The sequence below is a fragment of the Antechinus flavipes genome, chromosome 6 (assembly GCF_016432865.1).
Source record: "Antechinus flavipes isolate AdamAnt ecotype Samford, QLD, Australia chromosome 6, AdamAnt_v2, whole genome shotgun sequence".
Classification (NCBI taxonomy): Eukaryota; Metazoa; Chordata; class Mammalia; order Dasyuromorphia; family Dasyuridae; genus Antechinus; species Antechinus flavipes.
In genome coordinates, this window is record NC_067403.1 from 76,198,941 (window position 1) to 76,212,905 (window position 13,965).

The following is a 13,965-nucleotide window of genomic DNA, read 5'->3' on the forward strand; positions in this document are numbered from 1 at the left end:
TTTTTTTTAAAATATGTTTGGTTTTTTTAGTTCACAGTGGAAATCAGGTTTAAATCAACATCTCACTTCTTATACCAAGATAAATTCCAAATAAATTATATAATAAACAAATTAGAAAAAACAGTTTCTTCATATCTATAGACTATTTATTAGCTGGGAAATAGCTCTTATGCATATAAATTTGAATCAGTTCTTATGTCACTTGGAAAAGAGACCTTTATCAGAGAAACTTGCTACAAAGATTTTTTTTTTCCCTCCAATTAGTTCTCTACCATCTAATCTTAACTGTTTGGGATTTGTTTGGATAATTTTTTAATTTTGTCATGAAAATTATCCATTTTGAGTTAATTCAGACAAATTCCAATAGACCTGTGATGGAGAGAGCCATCTGCATCCAAAAAGAGGACTGTGGAGACTGAGTATGAATCACAATATAGTATTTTAACCTTTTTTTGTTGTTCTTTGCTTGCTTTTTTTTCTTCCTCATTTTTTTTCCTTTTTTAATCTGGTTTTTCTTGTGCAGCATGATAAATGTGGAGATATATATAAAAGAATTGCATATGTTTAATATATATATTGGATTACTTGCTGTCTAGAGAAGGGGGTGGGAAAAGGAAGGGAGAAAATTTTGGAACACAAGGTTTTATAAGAGTGAATGTTGAAAACTATCTTTGCGTATATTTTGAAAATAAAAAACTATTATTAAAAGAAAAAAAAGAGAAAACTATCCATTTTATTTTCTTTGGCCTTGTTTGATAGAAAAGGGGAGAGAATAACTAATTTTGGAGGAAGTATGGAAAAAAGGCATAGTTATGCCTTGGGGGCAAAGCATTATCATAATAGCAATACAATCTTGATTACTTCTAGTTTATTAATGTACCCTTAAAATGGTACATTCTGAACTGAATATAATGTTCCAAATATGAACCAATCCATTATTTAATCAGTCAACAAACACTTAAGTGCTTACTAAGAACCAGGTACTCTTAATCAATACTTTATTAGATTTAGTTATTAGGATACTCGAATCATACATTTAGAGACTGAAGAGAACTGTGATCATACAGTCTACCCTGTTTAGACTGTGTTTAGACTGAAGCACAGAGAATTTAAGTATGGACTAAAAGTCATTTAATTGCTAAGTAGCAAAGTTATGAGAGACTCTGTCTCTAAATTCATTCCCACCTTCCCATCCTTCCATAACATATTTCTTCTGGATCTTAAACCCAAAACTGGATGGAGCTTGAGACATGATATGATATAATGGAAATTGCAACCCTGAAAGAATAGGTAATTCGTTCAACTAATAGTAACTAAGAGAATAGGTTTTGAATACATGTCCTCACTCAATTCAAATCAGGCATTGTTTCTACATGACATGACTAATCATGAAATGAAAGTCATGAATCTTCCTAATATCATTATTATGAACCCATATATTTCTCTCTCTCTTGTCCACAAGAATATCATAAGAAGCTTCTTTCAAATTCTTTACTGAATGCAGATGTATGATGTCTTTAGTAATCTCCTGATCTAATAGCTGTCAAAGTTAGATATATGATTTGATTTTAGGATATTGATGAGGGTGCCTTTCAAATAATTCTTTTTCTCAGTACTCATAAACTATTTAATTAAAAAGTGATATTTCTCTCTGATTTCATAATCACTGTTACATACACTTTTTGCTATTTATATTTTCTATAAGATCTCCCCCAAACTCCCACTCCATTATCTGCCTCATGTTTGTAGCAAATGACTTGGTCTCCTACTTTTTAATATAATCAAAATCAACAAAAGAGAGCTCCCTTCTTTCCTCTTCTTTGCTCTTCAAAATTTCTCAGCATCAACATTTTCTTTTTTCTCCATCTCCGTTGTCACAAAGGAGGAGACAAAGATTGATGTATTATTATATATGCTTTCTTGAAATGGAAAGCTATTGTCACATATTTTGAATTCTGCCTGAAGTTCTGCTAGGCCCATGACAATGTTTTGTTTTGTTTTTATTTTCCTTTTCTAGCTTTCTTTTTCTATTTTGTTTTTTTTCTTATTTTGTATTTAGTTTTAAAGAAATAAATATTTTAAAAAATTATTTAAAAGTTTATGTGCTTGAGAGGGAATATACATTTTCATATACGCATATATACATATTCACACAATGCAGATGTCTGTCTGTCTGTCTCTCTCTTTTTTTCTCTCTCTCTCTACATATATATATATACCTATAGTATACAGCTACATCTATATATACCTATTTACACATATGTAGACATACACATAAAACAATATTAATATGTGACATATGATGCAGACCTCTCTTGAATTAATCTGTTTGACTTTATCTAATAATAAATTTTACTAATAAATATATTCTACTAATATTCTACTCCTAATAATAAATACATTCTACTCCTGATCCTTGATGTAGTATTTGTATATATCTTTTATTTTCTATCCCTACTAACTCTCCTACTTTAATTTGTAACTTGCCTTGCTATTACTTAACCTTCCTCCATCCATGGACCTCAACCCTTATCTTCTCCTTTTAGCCTTTCCCTCCTTCATCTCATTCCCATTCATCCACACACCTTGTTCCACTTCCATAAATTTACACACCTTTCTATACCTCATCTTATCCTATTTTCTCTCTCCTTATTTCTTTCTTTTTCCCTGGTAAATTTATTTCTTTTTTAATACATATTACTTTATAAATCATGATAAGAGAGAAAAATGAGAGCAAAAGCGAAAAACCATGGGAGAAATTTTAAACAGAAAAAAGAAGTATAATAACATAGCATGTGTTGATTTACATTCAGTCTCCTTAGTTCTTTTTCTAAAGGCAAATGGCACTTTCTGTCCAAATTTTATTGGAATTGTTTTGGATCACTGAACCACTGAGAAGAACAAAGTTTTCACAGTTGATCATTGCAAATTCTTGCTGTTATTGTGTACAATATATTCCTGCTTCTGCTCATTTCATTCAACCTCAGTTTGTGTAAATTTTTCCAGGCCTTTCTAAGTCAGTTTGTTCATCATTTTTTATGGAACAATAATATTCCATTACCTTCATGTGCCACAGCTTGTTCAGCCATTCCCCAATTGATGGGCATTTACTCCTTTTCCAATTCTTTGCTACTACAAAAAGCGGCTACAAACATTTTTGTACATGCAGGTCCTGTAAGATTTCATTGGGATACAGACCCAGTAATGGTACTTGTGGATCAGAATGTACAGTTTAGGCATGATTCCAAATTGCTCTTTAGAATGATTGGATCATTTCACAACTCCACCAATAATGCAGTAATGTCCTAATTTTCCCACATCCTCTCCAACATTTATCATCATCTTTTCCTCATTCATCTTAACCAATCTGAGAAGTATGAAGTAGTACCTCAGAGTTATTTTAACTTGTATTTCTCTAATCAAAAGTGACTTAGAGCATTTTTTTTCATATAACTACATATGCCTTTAATTTTGTCATCTGAAAAGTGTCTATTCATATTCTTTGACCATCTATCAACTGGAGAATAACTTGTATTCTTATAAATTCTACATATGTTTTAGAAATAAGACCTTTATCAGAAACACTGGCTGTAAAGATTTTTTTTTTCCAGCTTTGACCTTCCCTTTTAATCTTGTTTCTGTGACAAAAGCTTTTTTTTTTTAATTTAATGTAATCAAAGTTGTCCATTTTGCCTTTCATAATGTTCTCTAGTTTTTCTTTGGTCTTAAATTCCTCCCTTCTCTAAAAATTGGATAAGTAAATTATCCCTTGCTCTCCTAATCTATTTATGGTATCATCCTTTATGCCCAAATCATGTACCCATTTTGATTTTATTTTGATATGGGCTATAAGATGTAGGTCTATTTCGAGTTTCTAACATATTATTTTCCAGTTTTCCCAGAAATTTTTGTCAAATAGTGAGGTCTTATTCCAGAAACTGGAGTTTGGGATTTTATCATATATTGGATTACTATAGGTCTTGATTATTGTATCATATGTATCTAATCTACCACTGATCCACAACTCTATTTCTTAGCTAGTATCAAATGGTTTTGATGTGTGCTGCTTTATAATATAGTTTTAGGTGTGGTACTACTAAGTCAACATTCTTTGTATTTTTTTCATTAATTCCCTTGATATTCTTGACCTTTTGTTCTTCCAGATGAATTTTGTTATTTTCTCTAGTTCTATAAAATAATATTTTGGCAGTTTGATTGGTATGGCACTGAAAAAGTAGATCAATTTAGACAGAATTGTCGTTTGTATTATATCATGAGTTCAACCTACCCATGAGCAATTGATATTTTTCCAATTGTTTAGATCTGACTTTATTTGTATGAGAAGTGTTTTGTAATTGTGTTCATATAATTCTTGAGTTTGGCAAGTAGACCCCCAAGTATTTTATTTTTTTCTACAGTAATTTTAAATGGAATTTCTCTATCTCTTGCTGTTGGGCTTTGTCAGTAATACATAGAAATGCTGATGATTTGTATGGGTTTATTTTATAACCTGTAATTTTGCTAAGCCATTAATTGTTTCCAGAAGGTTCTCCCCTTATTTATTAATAGATTTTGGAGGTGCTATACCCTTCATAGTGTGTGTATGTATGCATGTGTGTATGTGTGAATATATATGTATGTATTCTTACTTATTTAACCCAGTCCCAATGTGAGAAACTTTTCAGAACTACCAGCTCTTTTTCCCACTCTATGGGAATGCTTCATTGTCAGTTCTTCCACCATGTCTCATTAATATAACATAATTAAATTTCCTAGACAGTTTTGCTTTTTAGAATTGGATCATACTTAATTCTGTTCCCATCTTTCTTTTGAGTCACCCAATTACTGATGTGAGTCTTAAACACATGGTTTAACATATTTCCATGTAAAAAACAATCTTTCCTTATTGAATCCCTTGAAACTGATTTTTGATGTTGACACTTATATGTTAAATTTTCTATTGAGTTCAGGTTTGGTTGAGACAGTCCTGAAAATCTGTGAGTTTGTTGAATATCCATTTTTTTTGTTCAATATTATGGTTAGATTAGTTGAATATGATATTTTTGGCCATAAGCCTAGTAATTTAGATTTTCAAAATGTATTATTCCATAACCTGTGGTCTTTTATTATAGCTACTGAAAAATCTTGCACAATTCTAATAGTTGCTCCAGCATATCTGAATTGGCTTTTGTTTTTGTTTGTTTCTTATTGAATTTTCTCTTTGATCTGGGATTTTTGAAATTTAGCAATAATATTCCTACATGTTTTTCTTATAGGATTCTCTTTGAGGTGGTGATTGGTAGATTTTATTTTTAGTTTTACTTTTCCCTGGTGCTCTATCACTACAGGACAATTTTCTTTAATTATTTCTTGTATTATTGTGAGGTTTTTTTGGTTGTTGTTTGTTTTGGAGGGGCAGGATTTGGTCACAGCTTTCAGATAGTCTAATTATTCTTATGTTTTCTCTTCTTGACCTGTTTTCTGGATCTGTTGTTTTTCCTATAATATATTTGATATTCTTTTCTACTTTTTCATTATTTATGCTTTGTATCGTTATTTCTTGGTCTCTTATAGTGTCAGTTGATTCCCCTTTCCTAATTCTAATTTTCAAAGAATTATTTTCTTCTTTAAGGCTCTGTATCTCCTTTTCTAATTGGTTAACTTTTTTCATAATTTTGCTTTTTTGAATGATTGTTACTATTATTATTATTCAGTCTTTCTCAGAATTTATTGAAGTCTTTTCTATAATTTTTTTGTACAAGTAGCCATTTAATGTTACCCTTTGGGGTAGAAGAGGCTTTTTTAATTTTACTGTCCTCCTCAGAAGATGAACCCTGGTCTTCCCTATTCTCATAGTAAGTTTCTATAATTGGATTCTCTCTTCTTTGCCTGTTCATTTTTTTCCCCATGAAAAGTATGTAATACCTCCAATTGTAGGGTGGAGGATGGTACCTCCAGCTTCACTTGAGCTCGCCACTTTGACTTTGAACCCCAAACTAATAGCTTCTCCCTCCTGCAAGTGACCACAGCCAACAGTGTCCCTTGCCCCACTGTCTCTGCACTCCTGATGCTGGTTCCTTCTCCCCCAGAACCACTTGGCATTCCTAAAGCTGAGGTTCCTTCAGTCTGCCTGGAGTCAGATCCCAACTTCTCTCACACTGAGAAGTGTTCCTACTGAGGCCCCAGCAAACACAGCTTGGCCCATAGTTTCCCTGGGGTTCCTTGGTGTTTTTGAACAGATAGCCGGGAGCTGTTTGTACTTCACATTGGTTGAACACCAAGTAGGGGGATCTATCTTCCAGTCTTCTTAGGTTATCCCAGGAGGACCGCTGTTCTGCCACAAGTAGAATTTACAATTTTACATTCACTGTAATCTTGTTTTCTTTGTAGGGGAAAATCTAGAGAGTTTGGAATTTTCTGACCTACTCCGCCATCTTCCCAAAATTTTCCCACATAAATTTTTTGAAGATAGATTCTGTTTCATTTTTGTCTTGGCAATACTATTAATCAATTTGGCACTGATTAAAAATGGACACAATATATGTTTAACAGAATTGAATTGAATGTCTATGTCTAATCCTTCTACCTCTTGCCATTTCCAGGATCTAATTCCAGCAGTCAAACCATCTATCGCCCTACTAGCCACTATTTCCCATCTACTTACAAATATGCTCAGGTCTCCTCAACTCTTTCACACATTCCTTTTACTATCAAACTTCTGGGAAAACATCTGTTGCTTTCAAGTCTTCACCATCCACTTTCTCCTCAATTTGTACATGTCATCCCACCTACTCTACTAAAACTAATATTTCAAGTCTCACCAATGACCTTCCAATCACCAGATCCATTTACCATCATGTAGTGACACAGGAAATTCTTTTTTCAAATAGCCAGCCCCAAATAACTCCAGCAGAATCCACTGAATCTTCCCAAAGAAATCACTTTAAATAAATGTTGTTTTTTTTTTTTTTTACTAGAAAGCATTTTCATCAGAAACAAGTATCTTGTATTCATCTAATGTATGTATATGTTCTCTCCTCCAATTAAAATATGAAATCCTTAAGAGTAGAGATTATATTTGCCTGTCCCCACTGCTTAGCTCAGTGCCTGACAGGTGCAAAAATTTAATAAATACAAGTCACTATTTAGCCTTCTCTGAACAATTGTTAAGGAAATCAGCTGGAATTATCAAAATTTTCATTTACATACAAATTTCAGATAGTATTTACAATAAATCAGAAGGCCTGCATTCAAATCTAAATCTCATTTATTCTGTGATTTTGGGAAAGTTGTCATGCATTGCAGGAAAGTTTTCAATCAAAAAATGTATGACTGGACCACAGGATCTCTGAGGTCCTTTCCAGCTCTAAATCTTATACAATTTACCAGTGAGCTGTTCTACAATCCATTGGGAGATGGGTGAGTTCCTTTCTATCTCATAAGGAAAGAAGAAAATATTATTGTCTTCTGATTAGAAAAAAAAGTCAATTATGGGGTTTCATAGTGATTTTTAGAAAATCACACTGTGTAAATTTAATCTCTTTCTTTCGCTGTTGCCACATGGCAAAAAGAAAAGAAGAACGCTAAGAAAAGGATGCTGGAGGGAAGATTCTGTCTTTCAATTTCCCTTGACACTACTTTGTCAGGTAGTTGAGTAAGAGAAAGACTGAGATAGTAGTGATAATTTGCAGTTGTGAAAAGAAGCTGGGAATGGGGAATTAAACTTCAAAATAAAATCCAAAAGAAAAGAGACAAGAGCTTCTCCCTTTGAAGTCATAAAGGGAAAAATGGGAAAGAAGTAGAAGTCATACTTGTTGATTAGTAAGAAGGGTACATAGATATTATGGCATATATGGGTTGTATTTAAAAAACATGTCTAGTAATTTACAATTTACAATAGTTAGATAGCTTAATTAAATCAGTATCTAAGGCAGGCAACAAGCATTTATTAAGTGCTTACTATGTGTCAAGAGCTGGGCTAAAGACTAAGGATACAAACTGAAACAAAAAGACAATCCCTGTCCTCTAGGTGTTTCTGTACCAGGGAAAGACAATATACAAAAAGAAGCTGAAAAATGGAAGGAGGATATTCAACTCTGGAATGGCACTATGTCCATAAAGTCAGAAATATAGCCAAAAGAGGAATAAATCTTAGTCATTCTGGGTCCATTTCCAAAATGGAGGCCCTTACAGACTATACCACAAAGAAAATGGGTCTGATAGAATTTAAGGATATTCCAGAATGAAAAGGCCTGAAACACATGAGCAAGCATGGTGGCAAAGTCTTTAGAATCAAAAATATGTCCAGAAGAATGAGACATGGCCAACATGGTTCTGTCCCCAAAGTGGAGGCCCCCAGCCATAACAGAAAGGGGTTAGCATGGCAGACTTAGTGAGAAGACCTGAGGCACTGAGGGAAATTCCAGGATTATGGTGACAGCTGGGTCATGACAGCAGAATCCTTTGAATCAAAAACATGGGAAGGAAAGGAAGGAAGCATTTTTTTTTAAATTATGTTTATCATCTCAGAGACACTATAACACTACAATATAAGGCTATTGTTTGTATCACAGGATATAGCATCACACCAACTTGCACTAATTGGAAACAAAGGACCTACATAGCTTCCTGAGTGCTAAATAAGCAAAGGTTTATAATGGGAAAGAAGGAAAGAAGAAAGGAAGAGGGAGGAGGGAAAGGAAGGGAAGGAAAAGGAAAAGGGAAAGGAAGGAAAGGAAAGGGAAAGGAAAAGAGAGGGGAAGGGAAAGGGATAGATAAGGAAGAAGGAAAGGAAAAGAGAAGGATAGGGAAAAGGAAAGAAAAGGGAAAGGAAAAAAGAAGGAAGGGAAAAGGGAAAGGAAAAAAGGAAGGGAAGGGAAAAGGGAAGGGGAAAAGGAAAGGAAAATGAAAAAGGAAAGGAAAAGGAAAAAGAAAAGGAAAAGGAAAAGGGAAGCACAGGACAAAGGAGGACAGAATAGGAAAGAGGAACCAAAAAGGAGAGGAATATTTATTCGGTTCAAATCTGTTCCAGCCCCTGTGATAAGTATTTTACAGATTTTATCTCATTTAAGCCCTAAAAACCACTCTAGGAGGTAAATGCTATTATTATCTTCATTTTATATTTGAGGAAACTGAGGCAGAGGTTAAATGACTTGCCTAGGATCACATGGCTAGTAAATGTCTGATGCTAAATTTGAATTCAGATATTCCTTAGTCTGGACCCAGCATTCTCTCCACTGTATCACCTGGTTGCCCCTCATAGATAAAAATAATGGCATACACAAAGGAGAATTATATAGTTCTATGCCTTTCAGAAGCCTGTATTTGTCATCAGTAATGAAAATGAAGCCTCTAAATCACATTTATTTGAGTAATACCTAATGCTTTCCTCATGTAGAGATAGCCTATGATTATTGCTACCATCAAAACAACTTTCAGTGCTGATTCTAAAAAATGTATGTGCAATTTTAAAAGAATGATAGGTTGTATTGAGCATATAGCATACTCTTTTTTTTAGAGGAAATGAAAACATTTTTTATTGGCATCACATGAGACATCAAGCGATTCAGCTTTTACTATTAATAAATCTGCTCCAAAGACCCAGACTAATTCCCTAACTCCTGCCAAGAATGACCCTTTACTCTCAGAGACTTCAAATATGTGTACATTTGAGCTGGGAGAATATATCCTCATCAGAAAGTTAGCCACGAGAGATTGAATATATTTCATCTGTAACTACCTAATAATCCAAATCCAATCAACAAATATTTATTGTTCACTATGTGAAGGGTACTGAGACAGGTGCTTTAGATAAATTTTGGATCATTTGATCCTCACAACTCTGAAATACATGTGTTTGTTTTATACCCATTTTACAAAGCTATCAAGGCAAAAGTGAAAATGAACCTGTTTTTTTTTTTTTTTTTCCAAAGAGTCAAAGTTAGTATTCCAGGTACATAACATGCACCCAGAAAATTAAATATCAAATACAATGTAAAATAATACAATGATAACTTCAAGAAGGAGATAGGGCTGACATCAGCTAGAAAAACCATTGTCCCTCTGGACCATAATTTCTTTATCTGAAAAATGGAGTTAATAATTCATTACCTAAACCACTTTACTCTTTGAAGAAAAGACCTACTATTAAACGAAACAGGGAGTTGCAATCTATTTCAGTGAAAGAATCAATGAAATCATGAGTCCTTGAAGCTTGAAAGTATCAATAACCATAATTTTAGCTACATCTGTGGTGCCTTCCTTCTGATGCATTGAATTCATTCCACAATATGAGGGATAAGTATATGATCCATACTGCTAAAATTCTTAGAATATATATAACTGAAAATTTCTCTTTTCCCACTAATCCACAGGTTCTTCACCTTATGGTATATCTTGGACCCCTTTGGCAATCTGGTGAAACTTTATGAGAAACTCTTCTTAGAATAGTATTTTTAAATGCATCACAAAATCCATAGGATTACAGAGAAAACCAATTATATTGAAATATATTTATCCATTTTTTTGATTTTAAAAACTTTTTAAAGAGCAAATTTAATTGTTTTTAATAGTAGCTTTTTATTTTAAATATACATAAAGATAATTTTCAATATTTATCCTTGCAAAACCTTTTATTCCAAATTTTCTCCCTCCCTTTCTGCCATCCTCCTCCTGTAGACAGCAAGTAATCCAATATATGTTAAACATATGCAATTCTTCTAAATATATTTCTAAAGTTAAACCTTAGGAGTCAGGAATAAGGATAATCATGATAGATTCTGGTTCTAGATTCCAGTATATTGGGGTGGGGGGGGAGTGGGAGTGGGGGGCAGAATTAAAATTAAAATTGCTAATCTTCTACCTTTACTTCTTCCTTGAACTGGCTATTTTAATGAATTTGTCATTAATCTGGGTGGAGAAAATCCTCTCACTCTCTCCATGCCAGTAAAACTGTTAGTTTCCTTAACAAAAAAGAAGCCAACAGATGGTATTTTTTTTTCCCAATGTGAATATGAGGAACCCATTAGAATTCTGATTTATTTCACATAGGCCATTGACCAATTATATGAGGCCATCAAGTTAAGATGAGGGAATATCATCATCTGGGACTGCATCTATAATCAAGCAGTGAATGACTGTGCCCAGTGCATCTTCTATGTTCTTGCTAAAGCCCACATTTTATACTTTAAAGATTGTGGTTACAGTTCAATTAAGTCACTTCATGTTGCATTTATTTTCCTTGATTTGAAATAACTGAATGTCACCCTTTTTTGTCATGCCACTTTTTATGTAAGTTTTTTCTGTTCATTAAAAAAAAGAAAAAAATTATAAATAAAGTAACTCATTCATCAAGATGAAAAATTATGCATGTCTTAAACAAGGGAAAAGGAGTGCAAAAAGACAGTCCTTATTCTTAAATTAATGAAACTCTCTTGCAGTTAATTTCTTATAAGCAAGAAATGTAAGACCTTTAAGATCCCTGATGGAGAAGAAGAAAAGGATTCAGATTGACAATTGAAGGGCAAAACAGCTAAGCCACTGTAACCTCGTGCTATGGAATGGCCCAACCTATGAGAATAAATGGAAAGATCAATGATCTCTAATATCATAATTAAACTCCTGTAGTATTTGACAAAGTGACATCCTGAGAGAAAGAGGGCTAGAGTAGAGTAAGGAATATTCAGATCCAGACTCTGACCTGGACTTACATGAAAACCAGTGACCATTTAACACTTTCAAAGGCTCAGATAACTTGCTGTTTCACGCCCAAAAAGTTGATGACGCTCATTGATAGAGGGAGCTTCCTCACCAGGAGTTACCTATGCCATTGGAATCACCGAAATGATGCTGAATTCAGAATACAAGGACCTGAGTTCAAATCCAGAAAGCGCCAACTCCCTGGCATTGAACAAGTAGCTTAAACTCATTGGGTTTCCATTTCCTTGCTTGTAAAAGGAGAGGGCTGAACTCTTCCAGCTTTAAATTTCTGTATGGTTCTATAATCCTTGTGTAAGAGTGGAGATGTAAGGGGTTAAAGAATCAAATCATACTGTCCCCTTAAAGTAACTGATAAAATAATATTTCTAGATACCTGTGCTAGGTGAGAATATATCTATTTAGTCATTTAGTCAGAGATTAGGTTAAGTGTGGGAAAAAAAAAAACAATTTAATTATCTTTGAAACCATTTTCCCCATTCACCCAGATTAACTGAAGTAATGTACATCAGAAATAAATTCAGATTGATTGAGGAAATTCTGTCCCTCTCCTGGGACATCTATAGCATAACAAACCAGTTTGGAATCTAAATTCAAGTATCTGGTGGCAGAGATTACAAGTGCCTCTGAGAAGAAATCCCCTCAGAGAGAGAAGAGACTCTTTCTTCTAACTACCCAGCCACCCCACTTTGACCTCATAAATTTCAAAGAACCAGAAGATTTGGATTTTTTCCTCATCATTCTAGTCCTTGAAGATATCTGCACTAGTAGTGGCTGGTGGAAGAGTCTGCATTAGCAGCCTAGACAAAACTGAACCTGAAGAAAGGCAGATTGAAAGCTTTACAAGGAACCCAGCAGAACAAGAACTCCATACTAAAGGGGAGCATTCTGAGTACCCCATAGGAGGAGTTTCTAACAAAGTCAGTGGTGAGATGCTTCCTCGCCACATACGTTCTCCAAGACAGACCCTACTATCCCCCAAACATTGCACAGACTGGTTGGTGAAAGAATGTACCTCTACTAGCTGAAACTTTTTAAATACCCATTTGTAAGAGCTAATTAAGTCTGTCTGATAAATATCTTTATATCTACATTTATTATGTGTGTATCTATTTGATCTATAGACATATACTATGTATCATGTCTATATCTGTATACATATGTTATATTTTAGATATATGTGTATAATACACGATATATATGTGTGTGATATATAGTTATATACATATAGATGCATATGTTATATATGCAACATATATGATTTTGTATGCATACAACACATAACTATATGTGTGCATGATTGTGTGCATATAGATAATAGAATACTGTGTGTATGAATAGATATATGCAATATATCATATGATTATGTATGCATGTGTGATATATAATAAAATATAAATATAATTTTACATGCATATGTAATAAAACTGCATGTGTCATAACATATAGATATCTGTAAATAATCATGGTAAGGAAACAGTGATTAATATACTGATAAGGACTCAAGAACTTTATAAGAGAGACACTCCCTAGCTCCCCCATTCCTTGAGGAATATTTCAAGAAACTTGAGTGGAAATATACCATCCAACCCCTGGAGCCCCAATTTCTTGTAGTGGGAGAAAACAGTAAAGCACTTAACTGATATAATTTTAAGGAGAAAATGCTAACCACAGAGGGAATCAGGAAATGCTTCTTAGAAGAGGCTGTACCTGAGCTTTGCTTTAAGTAGGTCTTTGAAGAGTGGAGATGAGAGAAAGCATTGCATATTGTAAAGCAAATTCTGTGAAAATCCAAGGAGTCAGAAAAAATAAAGAGAATCAGATGCTTAGAAATCATCAAGTCCAACCCCCCTTCATTTTACAGATAAAGAACCTGAGGCTCATAACTGAAAAGGTCTTTGCCCAAGGTCACAAAGGTAAACAAAGTCAACATCCAACCCCAGGTCCTCCAAACTAAGGCAGCATTCCCCAGAAAGGCTTCAGTTTCCTCCTCTATAAAATTACTTTTGAGAACCCGCTTAGCTCTAAATCTAAGCTTCTATACTTCACATTATCCCCATATGCCTCACCCAATTAAAGCTCTTTGGGAAAAAGCACAAAAAGAACACAAGCAAAGTCTTAATGATTTATCAAAGATCAGAAGAAGGAACCACCCCAACCCTTCTTTATTCCTGAATGGCTTTAGGGTGAATATAGATAAGCAAACCTTAACAGCTTAATTTTATTCCAGTCGGCCTTTCTTTGGGCAGC

At 33.9% G+C, this 13,965-nt stretch overlaps 1 protein-coding gene across 1 annotated transcript in view; it reads right to left on the reverse strand.

Annotated features, from left to right (window-relative positions):
* Positions 1–13,965, reverse strand: part of IQCM (IQ motif containing M) — a 371,357-nt gene that overhangs the window by 93,106 nt on the left and 264,286 nt on the right. The window lies entirely within an intron of this gene.